Source organism: Carica papaya, chromosome 7 (assembly GCF_054855325.1).
Source record: "Carica papaya isolate Zhongbai chromosome 7, ASM5485532v1, whole genome shotgun sequence".
In the NCBI taxonomy this organism is placed as follows: Eukaryota; Viridiplantae; Streptophyta; class Magnoliopsida; order Brassicales; family Caricaceae; genus Carica; species Carica papaya.
The window spans coordinates 15,756,517-15,777,600 of NC_142315.1; positions in this window are offsets into that span (position 1 = coordinate 15,756,517).

Genomic DNA, 21,084 nt, shown 5'->3' on the forward strand with positions numbered 1-21,084 from the left:
TCTATGTTTCAACCTTGGATGGATCCACATATACTCCTTTGCCAAAAATTACATGGCCAAGGAAGGAGACTCGATCCAATCAAAAAGAGCATTTGCTGAACTTAGCATATAGATGATTTTGACGGAGGGTTTTCAATACTCGAGACAAGTGAGCTGTATGTTCTTCATAGCTCTCATAATACACTAGGATGTCATCAATGAACACGATGATGTATTGATCTAACGCATGCCGAAAGACCCTGTTCATAAGATCCATGAAAGCAACATGGACATTAGTTAGTCCAAAAGGCATAACCTTGAGCTCATAGTGACCATATCAGCATCGAAATGCTGTTTTTGTGGTATCTTCTTTTTTAACTCTCAACTGGTAGTACCCTGATCTAAGATTGATTTTTGAGAAAACTGTAGCACGTTGCAATTTATCGAAGAGATCATCAATATAATGTAAAAGTACTTAATTTTACTATTATACAATTGAGCTCTCTGTAGTCTATACACAATTGGAGGGAGCCATCATTTTTCTTCATAAATAACACTGGGGCACCCCAAGGAAAATGACTGGGGCGATAAAGTTTTGACTAAGAAGTTCAGAGAGTTGGTTTTCAAGTTCTGCGACTCATCAGATAAACGGGTTTTGAGATAGGTTGTGTTTCAGGAAACAAATTGATAGAAAATTATATCTTTTGTGGGGGTAGATAGACTAGGTAATTCCTCTAGAAAGATGTTCGAAAAGTTATAAACAGTAGAAATGGTGCTTACGAAGGGATCAACATCCATATTCCTGTTTATTTAGAGGTTGGAAAATAGTAAAACAAAATTTATAAGATTTTTATTTCATTTTTGGTGAACGTAAAGTTATAATCTTATTTTCATAGTTGATAATTGTACTATACTTTTCTAACCAATCCATAACTAAGATAACATTGAATCATGAAAAATCAAAAAGTATAATGTCTATTAATAGTTCTACTCCTGAAGCTTTTATTTTACAATTTTTATACACATAATGAGCTTCTAATAGACCTCTAGAGGGAGTTTGTACTGCTAATACTCATTTAAAGGTTCATGCCTAATATCTAACTTACAAGCAAAAGAACATGAAATAAGAAAATGGGTGTCACCTATATCAATCAAAGCTTGAGCAGAAATGTCATGAATATAAAGCATACCTTGGATAAGAGCAAGAGTGGCGAGGGTATCGTGTTCATCAACGTGGTATACATGACCCTAGGCTATGGGTCTTGCCATGTCCTTTAGTTGCTGGGACAGTCTTTCACAAAATGCTAAGTGTTTCCGCACTTATAGCAGACGTTGTTCAAATGCCAACAAGGCTGATCACCATGAAAGCATCCACAATGTTTATATGGTTGGGTAAGTCGGGCAGGGTGTCTAGTAGGTGGAGGAAAAATTGGGGGAGGGAAAACTCGGGGTCATTTATCAGGGTGGCTACTAATTAGGTCAGGCAATATTTTTCTTGGTTGTTGCGGTTGGGGTTGATGTTACTAGGTACGAACTCAAAAAAATGCATTGATGTCGAACCAAGATAAAATCTTTGGCCAACTAGGCTTGTTCCAGCACCTCGACATACAAGTTGGGTCTTAGCATCGCGATCCGGTCGTAGATATCAGCACGAAGGCCCTTTAAAAACTTCCTACCCTTACGACTCTCAAGGGTAACCACTAGTGGGGTAAACCTAGACAGTTGGACAAATCAGGCTACATACTAGACAACTTTTAAATTTTCCTAGTAAAGGTCTTGAAATTCCTCCTCTTTCTTCTCTCAAATATAGACATGGAAGAAGTTTTTAAAGAATCATCCATGAAAACCTCCCAAGTGGTAGGGGTAGGTAGGACTTCTTTCTTAAGTCATCACCAATGCTCAGCTTCACCAGTTAACATTAAAGCTGCTAGGGGAACCTTTTGTTCCTCAGTTAGGTATAAGATAGAGAAAAGTTTATCTATCTATAGGATCCAAGCTTCAACTATAAGGGGTTGGGGCCTCCTTTAAAGTGTAGTGGGTTAAGTTTCCTAAACTTTGCTATGTTATAGGAGAAAGACCTCTTGGTTGGGCGATAGTTAGGGGTAGCCGGGTGTTGGCATTAGTTTGCTTGGTTTTGGCCTATGGTTCTGGTTAGATCGTGGATCGCTCGGAAGAGCTTAGTAAACTCTGCCCTGCTTGGATGATCTTAGGCCTCAGGTCTCTCGGTTTGATATATAGAAAGTCTTCCTTACGTTATTCCTACATAAGAAAAAGAAGACAGGAGTTGGTGGTCTAGTTTTTGAAAGAAGACATATCTTAGGTATCTTAGGGGTGACAGGGGAGGGTATGGGGAGGATTGAATCTATTCTTAAAAACCCACTCAACGTATGCAATATAAATTATAATAATCACCTAGGATAAAACCTGTCCCTCTAATTGAAAGTAAAAACAAAGACTAAGAAAAATAAACAAGGAAAAATAAATGTCACGGACTTACTGATAAGTTGATTCTCGCTTCTTGGCTCAACAAGACTTTTGAAGATTCCTACTTCTTGAAGAACTTAAAGAAGCTAATTTTACCAAAAATGCTAAAAGAAAGAAAAGTCGAAACTCTAAAAAATTTCCTCAAATTTATTCTCAAAGTTGTGCTTTACATGCTAAGGGCAAAAGTTTGTTTATAGCCTTTCCCGGACAATCTAGATGAGTACAAAAATCTTGAGATAATTAATAAAATATTAACCTAGATAAAATTCTATCTTAATCTAGAATAATTACAAAATAAAATAATTATTCTATTCCAAAAAAATTAATTAAATACTTAGAAGGGATAGAGTTGTAATTAAAATAATATTTAATTTAAATTCATATTTATCCCATGTGAAATTCATTAAAAAGACATGTAAAAAGTAATTTTAACACATGGGTAATTAAAAGTGGGTTCCAAGCCTTTTTTTAAAGGATTTTAAAACAATAAGATAATTTAAATAATTTTCAAAAGGGAAAAAGAGGGGTCGGCCAGTTTGGGTTACTCGATGGGTCGGGCTGGCCGGTCCACGCGGGTTGCATGGGAAAAAGCCTGCGGGGGTCACAGGCTAGCGGCTTGGGCCGTTTTGCTTGGCTGTTTGCAGGTCCATCTGTGCGAGATGTGCGTGTTCGGTCCTTAGGCTTGCACACACACGGTTGGTTCTGCGGGGGGCTTAGAGGGTTGTGTGTATGGACATTTCCAAGTGCTTGTGCGCGCGGTCCGTGCATGTTCGAGGATTGTGTGCGCTGGGCTGCATGTCCGTGGGCTGTGCTGGTTGGGTTGCATATTTGCGCACATGCGGGCCTTTTTACTCGGGCATGGGCTTTCTTACAATTCTTTAAGCCCATTAATCGTACTTGGGCCTTAAACCTTATGGCTTGGACAAACTTGGCCAATCTCTTGGAATAATCCCAATTAGGAAAGCGTTCAGGGATGAAATTACTTTCCTGTTCTGGACATCCCTCATTGATACAAGATTGTATCTTTGAAACTAATTCTAGGCTATTTAGGATCACATCATGCCCCCTTTCTTCAAAAAGATTTGTCCTCAAATATGGACTTTCATCACAAGGGAAAATATTAGTGATTATGATAGAAAACAAACCATACTTCCCTGACATGTTTACTATATTAATGCATGTCATGACTTGATTCACAATTCCTCCAGGACGTAGATCAAATCTTCCTAGCCCACTTACCATGGTAATTATTTGTAAGAGAAAAACATGACGACTATACAAAGAGTAGTTAAGGCTAAAATGAATCTCCTTATAGGTAAGTACAATAAAACTTCCCTTTCTACAAGAGATATTCCTTAACATTCTATCCTTGTCTTGAGGACACTTCCTTATTTTCTCCCTTAGTTTTTCTCGCAATAGACAATCTTTAGTTGTCTGCTGGGCATCCTTTATGCTCAATGGGCCATTGATTTTTTCTGCGACCTTCTTTCTCTTTTCTACCCTTCTTGAGTATTCATCAAAGGACCATTTAATTTTGAGCTGCTCTTCATGTACCTTTTTAGATGATAAAGGTGTAAGGACATGATTCAGACCGTCTTTTCGCAATGAGTATCAATTGAGGCAGTCGTAATGTTGTACCTATCTATCAAACTGCCATGGTCTCCCAAGTATCAGGTAACTAGCATGCATAGGTACGATATCACAACATACCTGGTCGTGATATTTTCTTATAGAAAATAGTACTATGACATGTTCGGTAACTTGGACTTCGCCATACTCATTCAACCACTGTAACCGGTAGGGATTTGGATGCTTGATGCATGTCAACCCTACACTTTCCACGAATAGAGTGTTTGCCACATTAGCATAGCTACCATTATCAATGATCATTCCACATACCTTATCATTGATAAGACATCACATTTGGAAAATGTTCTCCCTCTACTTGTTGTCTTCACTCCTAACTTGCATGTTGAGAACTTTTCGGACAATAAAGACATTACTCCAAATGGAGTATCTTCGATGGATTGAGATATAGTTTAGTACTTATAAGAAAGGTTAGTGAAAGAAATACATTCTCTACCTCACCTTCTCTCATGTTTACTTCGTATCCCTCGATTGACAGCTTCATTTATCGAGTTAAGTGTTCAGAATTCAGAATCACTTGAATCGGGTCTGCATGTTAGTCTTTATGACACAGCAAGGAACCCTAAAGGATTATGATTTCTACGGAAGCTTAGAAATAAGCACACAAAAGAAGGAGTGATGTGCTTCTTGTGTATTAAGGAACTAGTAACAATTAATCGCCTAGCTATATAATGGAATAAGCGTAAAATAAAAAACAAAACATAGATCACAAAGATTGACAATTCGGATTGATGCATAGGGATCTGATCAATCCCGATGGATATAGTCGATAGGTGTATTTTCCTATACTATCCCCAATTTGTCTGTGACGCTCTACGACTGGTTAAGTTTCTTTATGTAATGTTGATGTAGATTATAGAAATGCAATTCAAAAATTAAATATAGATAGTGTGTAGAATGAAAACAAAAGTTTTTGTTTATACCAATTACGCAACATACTTTACCTTGAATTTCTCAAAGGATTTCTAGTCACCAATTAGGCAGCTGTTATGCTTTTGTGATGCAAAATGCAAACAAGGTTCCAATTGCTTTATGGGGTGTAACTGGGGTATTTTTGATATATAATTTTTTTTAATAATAACACGAACTACTTGAATTGAACGGATAGATATGAATTCAAGCAGGATGCAATACAAATTAACAATCAAATAAATTTGAATGCTAATTTAAGAACAAAATACTAAAGCAAATAAAGATAGATTTGGGTTTCCTAGGAGCTAAAGCTCTGATACCAGATAACGCGGGAGGGTATGGGGAGGATCGAATCTACTCCTGAAAACCCACTCGACGTATGCAATATCGAAACAATAACCACTTAGGATAAAACTCCTCCCTCTAATTGAATCCACAATCCTAAAAGAAAAGCAAAAATAAAGACTAGGAAAAATAAACAAGGAAAGAAAAAATGTCATGGACTTACTGATAAGTTGATCCTTGCTCCTTGACTTAACAAGATTTCTGAAGACTCTTGCTTCCCAAAGAACTTGAAGAAGCTAATTTTAGCAAAAATGTTAAAAGAAAAAAAAGCCGAAGCTCTGAAGAATTCTCTCAAATTTGTTCTCAAAGGTGTGCTTTACATCCTAGGGGCAAAAGTCTATTTATAGCATTTCCCGAAAAATCTAGATGAGTATAAAAATCTTGAGATAATTAATAAAATATTAAGCTAGATAAAATTTTATCTTAATATAGGATAATTACAAAATAAAATAAGTATTTTATCTTAAATAAATTAATTAAATAATCCTACAGGATAAAGTTATAATTAAAATAATGTTTAATTTAAATTCATATTTATCCCATATGAAATTCATTAAAAAAACATGTGAAAATTAATTTTAACATATGAATAATTAAAAAGTGGGTCCCAATATTTTTTTAAAGAATTTTTAAATAATAAAATAATTTAAATAATTTTAAAAAGGGGAAAAGAGGAGTCGACCGGTTTGGGCTACCCAGATGGGCTGAGCTAGTCGATTCGCACGGGTTGCATGGGAGAAAGCCCGTGGGGATCGCAGGCTAGCGGCTTGGGCCATTTGCAGGCCTGTCCGTGTAGGATGCACGTGTTCAGCCTTTGGGCACGTGCGCACAGTTGATTCCGTGCGGGCCTAAAGGGTTACGTACGTGGGGACTTACGGGCGTTCATGTGTGCGGTCCGTGCATGTTCGGGGACCATGTGGGCTTGGCTGCCTGTCCGTGGGCTGTGCGGGCTGGGCTACGTGTTCGGCGCACGTGCAAGCCTCCTTACTCGGGCATGGGCTTTCCTACAATTATTCAAGCTCATTAATTATACTTGGGCCTTAAGCCTATAAGACTTGGAGAAACTTGGCCCATCTCTTGGAATAATCCCAATTGAGAGAATGTTCAGGGATGAAATTTTTTCTTGTTCTAGGCATCCTTCGTTGATACAAGATTGTATCTTTAAAACTAATTTTGGGCTGTGTAGGATCACATCAAAGGGTTTCTTATCTATAGCTTCAGTTGTAAGGGATTATTCCTCATAACTACTCTGACACCATTTATGACATCCCAAATGCTAAATAAATCATAAAGGTGCCAGATACAGAAAAAATTACGAGTGCATATAAGATAAATCTATACAATAAAATAATTAATTGCAATCCCTTACAAAATATTAACAGAGTTCCATACAACACTGAGGCAGAAACAAAATTAATTACAAGCCTTTACAAAAGATGGATTCATCATAGTGCAAGACTAATATGCACTCATTAAGGTTTATGGATCCACGAGATCCTCAAAGGCTTTAAGGAAAAGATCAAGATCGGTTCCTCACTATCTTCCTCATCTGAAGGGGGGCATGGAAAGGGGTAAGTTCCATATACTCAGTAAGGAAAACAATATTTAAATAACATCACCAAGATTTCAAAGGTAATTAAAAATTGAAATAAAGTACCATCATTACTTATTATGAGGAATCATGTAAGGGCTTCTTTATTAATTATGAAAATAATTTATTTTATTAAAAAAAATATCAAATCTATCATGTCAAAGTCATATCATATCAATCAAATTAATCATGCTAAAAATAGAAAAAATCAAGCAAATCATGACATGCTCCTTATTTCATCTTATTCTTCGCGTGAAGTCATTTTGACTTCTATCTACTGAGGGCAATACAGATTCCTGACTACCCATGTGGAATGACCAATTCAATTCATGTTATATTAGCAATTTGCACATTGCCAAACCAATAACACATTTATGGCTTGTCAAACCATGACACGATGTATGACCACGGCTGTGCCAACCACAGTGATCCTACATGTAATTTATAGCCACGACTGTACTTTGCTAAAGGTGACCTCTACAATCATATCGCTTCACCACTCTCATTAGAGGGTACACCATCATCCATAGGGAGTAGTACTCTCATGTCTTTGCAGACCAGATGGGGGAAGAAACAGAAAATCCTCAGAGATAAAAAGCCTAACGAAACGTTTTATGAATTATGCATGCTGATACTGATACATATTTCTCATGCTTAAACATCACTTTATGCTTTATTACTTCACTATCGTACAATTTATCTTGCATTAACATTTATCACAAGTATTTAATCATTTTAGTTAAACATGCCAATAATCGATTTGTATACGTTCATATAAACATGCATTAACATGTACTCATTTTATTTAAGCATATAAGATTAAGCATGTAACCATTTAATTTAAAACTTCATTAATTTAATCTAAAAATATTCCTTAGTATGTTAAAAATAAATACTAAATTTTTTACCGAAACTTTGATGTTTTCTACGCCTTTTTCTTCTTCTTTTCCTCTTCTTTTCTCTTTAGATATATATATCTCTCTCTAAAACCCTTTAGTGGATGTAAGAATGAAGTGAGAGTAGTGAGAAAATAGGGAGTGTTAGATTTACGCCAAGTATTGCGAAATCTTATGAGGAGAGAGAAAATCAAGATGAAATGATGAGATGTGACGACTAACGGATGTGACTGATGAAATCCCTCCCTTGGAAACTATATGCCCAAAGAATGAAACCTCTGTTAACTAAAACTTGCATTTCTTAAATTTGACATACAACTTCTTTTGTCGGAGTTTTCTAAGCACTATAGTCAAATGTTCCACATGTTCCACTTTGCTCCTTGAATAGATCAATATGTCATCAATGAAGATTGTAATAAACTTATTTAGGAATGACTGAAATACTTTATTCATGAGATCCATTAATGTTGTAGGGGTATTTTTTTAGACCAAAAGGTAAGACTAAGAATTCATAGTGGCCATACCTGTTCCTAAATGCCGTCTTGGAAATATAATATTTCTTAATTTTTAGCTGGTGGTAACCAGAGCGTAGATCAATCTTCGAGAACACTTGTGCTCCTTGGAGTTGATCAAATAAATTATCAATACATGGCAATAGGTACTTATTCTTGATAATGACTTGATTTAATTACTGGTAGTCGAAGCACAACCTCATGGTTCTATTTTTCTTCTTAAAAAATAACATTGGAGCTCCCCATAGTGAAACACTTGGTCTGATGAAGCCATTGTCTAGTAACTTCTGTAATTTTTTATTTAGCTCCTTAAGTTCTTTTTTCACTCTATACAATGCCTTTGAGATCAATTTTATACATGAAATCACATAGAATAGTGAACTCAATTTCTTGATCTAGTGGTAAGCGTGAGAAATCTTCTAGGAAAATGTTAAAAAATTCTTTACCACGAGTGTTGTAGGTTTACTTCTTCTTTTTTCTCTATTACATATGTGAGATATTATGCGTATCTTTTCTCCAAAAATCGGTGCGCTTGAACACAAGAAATCAAACATGGATGCTGAGATTGCGTCAAGCCTTTAAACTAGAATGCCTCGTCATTCAGAATATTAAATGTCACTTTTTTCCCATGACAATCTAAATTGGCATGATATGTTGCAAGCCAGTCCATTCCTAATATAATGTCGAAGTCGTGCATATCTAGAAGTATAAGGCCTACTGGCATTTTCCTGCTAGCTATCTCTATGATACAGTCTCAACACATTATACGAGCCATTAAGTCTTTGTTGTTGGGGGGTGGAGACTACTAGTGTGAAATCTAGCGGTGTATTATCGACATTCAGATATTGTGCACAACCAAATAAAACAAAAGAATGCATAGATCCTAGGTCTATCAGGACTCTAGCCAATATACCAGAGACAGTAAGCATACCTTGGATTACGTCTTGATAAACTTCAATATCTTTCTTTGTGATGGTATATACCCTCCCTTGAGTCTTCGGCTTGTTATGCTCAGTCATGAGAAGACGGTTCTCGTTCTGATGTTGGTTGCTACCGTACTTGAAACATGTATTTATCAACTTGTAGTAGGGTTTGGTGCCATGACCACGTCCACAATGTTGGCAAGTCTGACCTATCACTTATGTTGGAGCCTTTGCAGTAGTAGTAAGGTCAGTTCTCTATCTTTTGTCTAACTGTGGTTGCTCTGAAGCCCTCCTCTTATTACCTCCTATAAAGTTTTGCGATTGCTGGTGTTGCTATATTAAATTCTCTTCGGCTATCTTAGCTCGTGCCAATGTCTTCTTGTATTTTTATATATGCATCACGGAGATAGTGTCCCAAATTTCTTTGCATAGCCCCCTTTGGAATATATAGCTTTTGTCTTATTAATTCATGTGTAATGAAATCTTTTTTTATTTGTCTAATTTCATTTAATTTCTAAACTTTATGTTATTTAACTATAGTATTTAATCATTTAACGCATTTATTTATTAAATCATTTCCTTGTGACACTCAACTAACTCTTTAAGCTTAATTTCGTTAATTTGTTCCAATTAGTATTTCCTTATACATTTTTTTTATAACATTTAGGTTTTAGTTTGTTAATATTACTATTATCCTTAGCACTAATATATTTATTATTATTATTATGGTTGTTATTATTTGCATTTCTATGTTTATTTGTATTATCATAAGAATATATTATTATTATTATTTTGTGTTTTTGAATTTTAAAATTTCATTTTATTACTTACTAAATCATTTTACTTTGTTCATTAAACGAAAATCAGTTTAAGACATACCCTGCCGCATGCACGCAATTGACCAAGCATGCCTGCGTGTATGAGGAAAGCATACGTATAGCCAGTGCTCGCCCACACGTCGTGCATGCAGAGGTGCACGCCTACGCCCATGTCGACTACCAACCTCGTAGGAAGGAGTCCTACCTGTGGATGTATTCCCTTAAGTTGGAGGCCCGATTTGAGGATTTTCTAGATTCTTCCAAGGCCCACCAATACATGATTTTCTTTTAGTTTTTTTGGGATAAGGTCTTATATTAGGAGATCTGGGAGTGGTATTTTTTCCCAACCTAATTTATTTTGCCTTTTCATTAGGATTTTTTCTTGCTTGTATATCCTTATTCTATATTCTATTAAATTCCCATTTTATAGCTACTGCACAACTCCTTTTTTACATAGGGTTCATAAATGTTTTAATCATATTTGTTGTATTATTCATGAATGGTTCAGAACATTACAAAGATTTTAATCTCTAGACAATTGGGGATGGGATTACTTCATTGGTTAATATAGGTATTTTTCTTTCGTTAGTTACTACAATTCTAGATATGTTATGGTACGAGGTTATTTGGACTACAAGATTAAATTAGATTCTAGAGCGAGATTTGATAAGTTACTAGTCAAGAAATTGGAATTCATTTATCAACAGATCTTTTTCTTTCATTTAAACTCATTTCAATAATTCTTTTAGTTGTTTTGATAATTGCAATTGTTGTGGCTTGTCAGTAATCCAAGATACATGACCCAATAATCAAGAGGCCAAAAACTCAAAGCCCATTGACCTTGATCCAATGGATCGACCCAAGAAAAGAGTTTAAGGCCCAAACCAAAAAAAAAAACTATGGAGTACAAGTCGAACCTTGGTTTTGAAAGATCAAGAAGAAGATCAGGGCTCGACCAAGCCCTATCTTGAGCCATAGCCACCATTGGTGGCTGAGAGGAAATAAGAAGAAAAATACTCGACCATGCAAGGAGGTTCATCTTTGATGAGTCCAATTTAGATTAGGAGGAAACACCCTCCATGGCTGACGAGAAAGAGGACCAAGAAGTTTAAGTTGAAGAGCAATTGACTAAGAAAGTAATTGATGAAAAAAGGTTAAGAAACTGAGATGGAGAAGGAGGATTGCAAGGAGAGTTCTATACTGAAAAGGAAAATGCTTTCCTTCCTCCATTACAATTCCAAAATCAAGAAGAACTCATTCTTACCATGGAAGATTACAAGCTGAAAGATGTAAATGTTCACCAACAAACAAGTACTCAAGAGGAAGGTTAAAGAATTGAACTTGAAGGAGAACTCCAAGTACAATCACCAATCAGCCAAGGAAACCTTCTCCGTGCCGAAGTCCTCTTTCACATTCTTATTATAAGTCCTCTAAATTCTAGCAAAGTTTTACTGAAAGACTGAAGAAGAAGAAGTCGAATGCAAGATGGAAGCCTAACCTGATGAAGAGACTAAATTCGGCTATGAAAGGAAGATTTAAAGTTTTAATTATTTTATTTCTTTTAATATCCTATTTAGATTTGAATTTAATTATTTAATTATTTTGTTGAAGTCTTCTTGTTTAATTAAGTTTAAGTGTTCAAGTAGGAATATGTAATCCTACTTTTATTTGTATTAGAAAAGTGGAGTCTATATAAAGGCTTCAATCTTTTTGTTGCAAACAATAACTTTCAAGATCAATAATATTTGAAAGCTTTTGCTTCTTTAAAATTAGTCTTGCTAATTTTTGTGAGTGTTCTTCAAGCGTCTTTAAGATGGGGAGCTTCAAAAGTCTTGCTACGCTAAGGAATTCAGAATTTACTTATCAGGTAAGTTATGGTGATGGGAAATCCAATATCAACCAATGTGATCAGGAACTCACACAATTTCATTTAAAGGCACAAAAGAAATTGATCTTATAGAAATCATTCTTACTTAACCTCCTATCAAGAATAGTAGGAAATAAGGTCACTGAAAAAGAAAGAAATAGAATAGAAAAACTCCACAAGGTTGTATCCTCATAAGTATATCCACTCCTTACTCAACAACATGATAGAAGAACCTCTCTTGAAAAGAAACATTCTTAATATTATTGAGATAATTTTTGAATGCCTTACAATGAAGACTTAGTAGCCTATTTATAAGCTAAACCATGTAAATAAAAAAAAAATCTCTTAATTTAATTTGCAATTACATAGAAAATAAATAAAAAATTAAAGACTAATTTCCTAACTAAGATAGATTTGGTCTTCTCCTTTAATTAAAAGAGATTGTGGCTAAATTAAAGAGGAGATATATGAAAATAAATTAAAAATTAAAGGCTAATTTCTTAACTAAGATAAATTTAGTCTTCCTCTTTAATTAAAAGAGATTGTGGTCAAATAAATGGGGAGACATATGGAAATTTAGGGCTTTCCATAAGGTCTCCTTTTTGGCGGATTCCCTCATTTTTCTTTCCACTTTCCTCTTGTGTTTGGATAGAGTTGAAGGTTTGGGGTTAATTTCTTCCTCCATGGGATGTGGCCTTCTCTTTATGGTCCATGTCCATGCTCACTTCATCCCCTCCCCCTTTAAAAATAATTCGTCTTTGAATCAGACACTTCTTATGTAGGAGTTTTACCAATCCTGTTTTCTTTGAAAAAATATCCTGCAAAACAGCACTATTAAACAAAGAAGGTTTGAGGTGAGTTAATATTTTTTTCTTGAAAGAGGGTCTCCTTAGTTCTTTTTCCATATAGTAACATTCTCTCTTCATGTTGCTCAATCCTTTATTTTCTCCAGACTTTATAGAGTTTTTGAGCTTCTGCTGATCTTTAAATACTTCCTCAAGTGATAGCGGTGCAAGTGTAAAATTATGGTTGTCCATGTTAAAGGAATAGCGATTCCTATAACCATTATAAGTTGCATGCTTATCATACTACTAGGATTTTTCCAGTAGGATGTGACTAGCATGCATGGGCATAACATCACAATGTACTTTATCAGTGTATCACCCAAAAGAGAAGGAAACTATTACTTATTTAGTCACCTTCATCGCTCCACAATCAGTCAACCACTACAACTTATAAAGGTGAGGATGGCACGTGCATGTTAACATAAGTTTATCAATTAGGGTAATACTAGTAACGTTGGTGCAGCTATCCCCATCTATAATAAGACTACATACCTTTCCATTTATAAGACAACAACTGTGGAATATATTCTCTCTCTAGTTACTTTCTTTGGGCTTGACTTGGACATTCAGAACTCTTCTGATAACCAAAGCTACCCATGGGCCTGGATATTAAACACTTTCCTCAACATCCTCAGATGATGGCATGTTATCATTATCTTTGTTATCACAATCACTGCACTATTAACTCTACCATCATCTCTCAATAGCATGATATTCTTGTTTGGGCATTGAGAGTTGATATGTCCCATTCCAAGATATTTAAAGCATTTAATTGTCCTATACTTTTGAGATGATTTAGGTGTCTTACCTTTTGTATCAGGTGGTGCAGACTTATCCTTTTTCTCATATGTTCCCTTGATTTCTTCTTTCATAGGCCATTCAGAGCTGTAGGTAGGGTTGGTATATGATGTGCCCATCCCTTTATACCTGAGTTGTCTTTCAATCTTCATGACCATGTGCACCATATCTTTTAACTCAAGATAGTGTTGTAATTCCATAATGTTGACAATCTCCTTATTAATACCTCCTAAGAATCTTGCCATGGTTGCTTCGGGATCTTTTTGATATTGGCCCAAATCATGGCCATCTCTATCTTCTTATGATAATTCTCAATGAACATAAATCCCTGCGTCAAGCATTATAATTTTTGATGCACTTCTCTTTAATAATAAAAAGGTACGAACCTTTTTTGCATGATGGCCTTCATCTCTCTGCAAGTGGAGACTTGTTGTTCCTCGTTACGTCGTTTAATAAGAATTAATTAATCCCACCACAATAGGGTATAATTAGTAAATTCTACAGCTGCTAACTTGATCTTTTTTTCTTCACTGTAGTTATGGCAGTTGAAGACCAGTTTTACTTTTTTTTTTCCACTCCAGATAGGCTTCTACATCATTCTTACCTTTAAATGGTGGTATCTCATTTTGATGGAGCTAATATTATTGTCTCTCCTATCTTCTTTCCTTCTAATCTGATCTTCCTCTTCATCATTACATGACCCGACCTTATTTTTAAGATGTTGAGTTCTAGGCTGCTTTGTATTAGGGGTCTTGTGTCTTGCTTCACTTCAATCACTACTCAAGTTATCTACCTTTTGACTAAGCCATGCTAATTCTGCATGCATAACCTCCGTAAAGAGCATTATGTTGGTGGGCCTTTGACGCTCACTTGACATTTTAAGAAGATTTGCTGCAAAAGGGTTAGTAAAAAATTTCCTTACCAGCTTTCTCGTATTTCACTCACTAAGCTTTTATCATCTGATAATCTCCAACACTCTTGTCTTTGACCTTTCTACCTCCCACACTAGATCCTCTTGAATCAAAGTATTCTTAAGCATTATTTTAAGACACCGCAAGGAGTCCTATAGAATAAATACCAGACCAATACTAAAAGCAAGAATGTAACACATAAAGCAAGAGGTAGTGTGATATCAATTAAGCTCTAAGATGCAATTTAGATGCTTAGATGTATAAGAGAGAACTAAAGCTTAAAACAATAAAAGAAATTGACAGTAAAAAAAGAAATTGATAGTTTATAGAAGATATAGGGATTTGGTATTCTTACTAATCTATTCTCAATGTAGGTTGTATTTTATATAAAAAATGTAGCCTTTAATGAACAATGTAAGTGTGAATGCACGTGGTTATAAAAAAAAATAATTACAGAATAAAAGGGGCTTTTGCCTTCTGAAGAGTTGGTTCTTGCACCATTTCAAAGAAGGATGGTTGAGTACCAAAAAGGTAAGTACTTCCCGATAAGTATGTTATTTGATCAAATTTTCTCTCTTTTGTTTCCTTTCTTTCTCTCTTTTTTTCTTTTCTTTTCTCTTTTTTTTTGTTCAGGAAACAATATTGCAAGAAAAGTAGAATTAAAGTAAAAATCGGTACTCAACAACAATTTTATTAAGCCAAGAAAACGTCAATTGATGTTATGTTTTGCTCAGATCGATGTATGAGATAATTCTTTTTTTTTAATAAATGAACAAAAATAAATAAATAGGGTAAGAATTTAAAAATGCAAAAGTAAAAGATAGTAGGTTTAGAGGGAGTCAAAGCTCTGATGCCAAATGATGCAAAACCCAAAATTAACCAACGTGATTAGGAACTCACATAATTTCATTTAAAGGCATCAAAGGAATTGATCCTATAGAAACCATTCTTACTTAACTTGCTATCAAGAATGATCGGAACTAAGATCACTGGAAATACAAGAAATAGAATGGAAAAATGCCACAAGGTGGTACATTGATGGTAGATCCACTCCTTACTCAACAAGATAGTAGAAGAACCTCTATTGAAAAGAAATACTCTTAATATTATTGAGATAATTTCTAGATGCCTTACAATGAAGACATGGTAGCCTATTTATAGGTTAAGCCACGTAAAAAAAAAGGAAACAAAATCTCTTAATTTAATTTGCAATTACATAGGAAATAAATTAAAAATTAAAAATTAATTTTCTAACTAAGATAAATTTTGTCTTTTCCTTTATTACAAGAGATTGTGACCAAATTAAATATAAAAATAAATCAAAATTTAAGGGCTTATTTCATAACTAAGATAGATTTAGTCTTCTCCTTTAATTAAAAGAGATTATGGTCAAATAAATGAGGAGATATATGATAATTTAGGGCTGACCATAATGTCTCCTTTTTGGTCAGTTCCCTCCTCTTTCTTTCCACTTCCCTCTTTTACGTGGATAGAGTTGAAGATACCAAATTTCCCTTGATGGAATGGGTTTAACTTCTTCTTCTATTAGATGGGGCCTTCTCTTTATGGTTCATGTTGGTGCTCACATCACTTGGTGTCTTTTCTATTCCTTCCATTTTCCCAGTTAACTTGAATTTGCATTCCATATTGTTAGGTGTAGTTTCAAGTAGGGAGGGTAATTAAGGTGGTTAAACTTTTTGGTGTTACGTTGTGTGAGGTTTCGGGAGTCAAAATGATATTTTCCTGTTCCTCATCACATCACTCTTGTGTGCGTGCATGGACTATTGTGCGTGTGTGTGCATTTGGGCATGTTGTGCATGTATGCCTTTTTCTCCGTGAACCCGCAGGCTCACGAGTAGTTTTCCTGCTGGTGCTCTAAACCTCACGGGTGTCTTGTTCTTCTTGGAACACTTCTTCAGGGGTTACTTTGGGATTTTTGAGGATCACATCATGTTGAATTGTGTTTTTAAAATTTTAATGCTTTTAAACTAACTTCCTAGTCTCTTTCCTATATATGATATTTGGACTAAGATAGAAAAGTTCATTTATATGGTCATGTTACTTTTTAAAATGTATAAAATTGCTTAAGTGCTAATAAAGTCTATTTTTATCAACTAAGTCTTCATAAATATTAATGATAATACAGACAAGTGAAAATCTAACTGAGAGTACTTTTAATTATTTTTCAAGTATATAATTGTGATGTGAGCATAAATGTGATATCAAACTTGATAAAAAATAATTAAAGTACAGAGAAAAGGGAAAAGAGTGTAAACTCTTTTATAGAGGTTTGGCCACAACACTTGTGCATATATCCTCTTTCTAAGTAAACTCTTTTATCAAATTGAGTTATTAAAATTTTAAAGCTTTTAAACAAACTTCCTAGTCTCTTTCCTATATGTGATACTTTGACTAAGATAAGTTCATTTATATGATCATATTCACTATTTAACGTGTATAAATTTGTTTAAATCCAAATAAAGTCTATTTTTATTAAATAAGTTCTCATAAATATTAATAGTGATATACACAAGTGAAAACCTAGCTTTGAGTACTTGTGATTATCTTTTTAAGTCCATAAGTGCAATATGAGCATAAATTTGATATCAAGTTTGATGAACAACAATTAAAGTATCGAGAAAAGAGAAGAGAGTGAAAACTCTTTTACAGAGATTAAACCATAATACTTGTGCCTACATCCTCTTTCTCAAGCCAACTACTTTAGATTGCCTTACTTTTTCTTTAAAATAATGCAATAAACTAGTTATTCACAGTGCTACCTCATTAACCACTTGTAATGTGACTACAGAAGAAAAGTATTCGTGCAACAAATGGGAGTTCTACATAAGGGAACATTCCCATAGCCTGAGCACCGGTCTGTATAGGGTGGCAAGAGGCCGTAAATGCTCATGCGGTAGCATGCCTTAAGAGTGCGCTAGGAAGTTCCCGCAAACAGAGATTTTAGTAAGGACTTTCGCCTAACCCACATCAAAGAGATAAGTAATTCTAATTATGTTTCGTTTCTGAATCTAATTCATTCCAAACAAGAAAGTATCAACACCCTTGGAAACTTTCCTAAATAAGGTTTATCAACAAAGCAATCCCAAAACAAGACAAAGGAGCGGGCTTCAGGCCTATGAAGGGACCTGGGGACTTAAAAAGTTACAAGTAAGTTGGAAAGCTAAGCCTTGGCCCAAGGCAAGAAAGGATCAAGGTCTTACAGCCAAGGAGAGTTGCAACTTAGGATTTCCATACCAAAGGACAGTAGGCCTGGCCATGTCGCACCATTGGGCGGCCTTTGCTTGCATGCACAAGTGTGCACTTATGCAGGATAGGCAGTTCGTACCTGCGAGTAGCCCGCATGAGTGGGAAGGACAAGTCTGCATGGGTGAAGCATGCAGGCAGGAAGTTTAAACTTGAGAGGGACCCTTCCTTCATCCTTTTTCCCACATGTTTTGTATGATTAAAGACAAATAAAAATTCTACACCAAATTGAAGTCCAATGAAGAGAACGCAACATATAGAAAATTCGGCCAAGAGAGAGAGGAGTTCTACCAAGTATTTAATTAATTATTTTATTCAAGTTCTAGATTAGGATAAGATATTTTAATTATTATTTAAATGCTTATATATTATTTAAGTATTATTTTAATCTAAGATTAGGGTAAAGGCTAGATTTCAGGTAATGTTTGGATTAAATTCGAATCTTTGAGTTTGTATAGAATTTATTCAGTGAAAGCCTATATAAAGGCCTCACCTTAGATTGTAATTCACAACTTTCAAGAATTCATAAATAAATTTTAGTTTTTTTCTTTCTAAATTAGGTTTGCTAAATTAAGAGTGATTGTTCTTCAAGAGAGGTTGTTTCAACCATCTTGTTAAGCTAGAGAATCTTTATCGACTTATCGGGTAAGTGATGTCGCCTTTTTATTCCTTACTTTACCTTGGTTTCCATTCAAATTGATGAATATGGTTCAATTAGAGAGGGTTTATTAAGGAATTAAGTTTATGAAAGCTAGTGTAGATGTGGGTTCATGATCAAGGTGTTTTGACCCTGGAGCTCCTTGCGTCATTTGGTATCATAACTTTGGCACCTATTGAGCCTATTATATTAAATTTCTTTACATATTATTTTGCATAATTAGCAATCAAACACCTAATTTTTAATCCTTTGTATTGCATCCCACTTGATATTATCCAATTGTTCTTTCAAGTGGAAGTTCGTTTATTCTATTAGTAAAAAATAAAAAATAAAAAAAAAAGTTGATTACACATTATAAGGCAATTTGACATTCATCTGTTTGCATTTACCAGCAATGGAAGATTAACCGCCTACTAATGTGATGAAAATATTTGTTTTAAAGAAGATTACCTCACCTACCAGGTATGCACCAAAACCTTTGTTTTGTTTTGCACAAGTAAGGAAGACTAACCACCTATAAAAGTGCATGAAAATCGTTGCTTCATATTTCAATTCCAAGCACTGCATCATTGAGTTTGCATATATATTTGCTTAAAAAAACTTAATAAATCATAGTGTCGCCACCATCGGGGTAGAATAACGAGGAATAACATTCCAGTTATATCCATCGGGATTGACCAGATCGCTTACAATTTTAAGTCTAGAATTGTTTCTTTGTGTTCTAAGTTTTGTTTCTTCAGTTTGTGCTTTCATTCCAAGATGCATCTAAGTAGCTGATTGCATCTCAGTTACTTAGCATGTAGTTAACAAAAACACCATAACTTTTTTTTATGTGTGCTTAATTCTAAGCTTCTAGAAACGAGATCTCCTTACAATTTCTTGCTATGTCTTTAAAGACTAACATGCACATCCTGATTTAAGAGGATTCAATTTTGAACATTCAACTTGATGGAAGAAGTTGAGTGTGAGAGATTGTGAGGTAAACAAGAATGAAAGTGAGGGAGAGAAAATCTATTTTCACCTTCATTCTAAGCAGCTAGAAACAAGATCCCCTTACAATTTCTTATTATGTCTTTAAATACTAACATGCACGTCCTAATTTAAGAGGATTCAATTTTGAACATTCAACTTGACGGACAAAGTTGAGTGTGAGAGATTGTGAGGTAAACAAGAATGAAGGTGAGGGAGAGAAAATCTATTTTCAATAAATTTTTTTTTTGCAGGTAACTTCACTATGTCTCTCCCAAGTTAGAACAATCAACTCGCCGAGGAAAGAATAATGGACATGTTCACCCAACTGAGTGCCCAGATGGGAAACATGGAGATAAGAAAGGATAGATTGGAATGAGGAGGAAGTCGCAACACTACCTAACAATAAATAGTGTAAGAAGAGATAAGATCTTGTGATGATAATGCTGATGATGGAAGGAAACACTAAAGAGAGCGAAAGGATGGAGATCTCAGCTCTATTAAGATGCAAATACTATCCTGCCAAAGGAAGAATGATTGTAAAGTATATCTCGAGTGGGAACAAAAGATAAATTATATCTTCAATTGCCACAACTATAACGAAGAAAGTTGTCAACTCTTAAGTTTATTAACTATTCACTGGTCTGGTGGGATAATTTAGTTGCTTCAGAATCCAGGATGGAGATGAGCCTGTTTCAACATGGAGAGAGTTAAGATCCATCATGAAAAAGAGGTTTGTGCCATCCTACTTCGATAGGGATATGAATTAGAAACTTCATCACCTCACTCAAGGATCCAAATTAGTAGAAGAGCATCATAAAGAATAGAGGTGATTATGATTCAGGCAAGGGTCCAGTAGAACCTTGTAGCCGCCATGACTTAATTGTTTAGTGGCTTGAATAAAAAAATTGCCAATATTCTTAAATTACAACACTACATTGATTTGGAAGACATGGTTCACATGGCCACCAAGATAAAATGAAAATTGTAGTCTAAGGGGCTGACCAGAGGAGTCACTAGCTTCGCTCCTCAGTTTAATTCTAAATGGTTTAAGAGGGATGAGAGTAAGAGAGTTGAGAAAAAGAAGGATAAACCATCTTTCACTAACCAGTCAGGTAATCTTAAGGCACCTGCTATAAAACAAAGTACTATTAAATGTTTTAGGTATTTTGGGATTGGGCATATAGCATCCTAGTATCCCAATCAAAGGGTAATGATTATACGGGACAATTGGGAGGTGGTCAATGATCATAATAATAACAGTAATCAAGAAGACATGCCACTAATAGGAGATAGTGAGGAAAACATAGGCCCATTGGTACAGGGAGATGTGTATGTGATCTAACAAGAATTGAACATGCAGGTAAAACCATAAATTAATGATCAGAGGGAAACCTCTTCCATTTTAGATGGCTCGCTAAAAAGAAGGTATGTAGTGTGATTGTTGATGGAGGTAGCTGCACTAATGTAGTCAGTACTCTTCTTGTAGATAAGGAATGATTGACATGCACAAAACACCCTAATCCCTATAAGTTATATTAGTTAGATGATAATAAGAAAGTCAAGATCACTAAGCAAGTCCAAGTTTTGCTTTCTATTGGAAAGTATGAAGACGAGGTGCTATGTGATGTGGTCCCTATACAGGTTGGACAGATATTGTTGGGT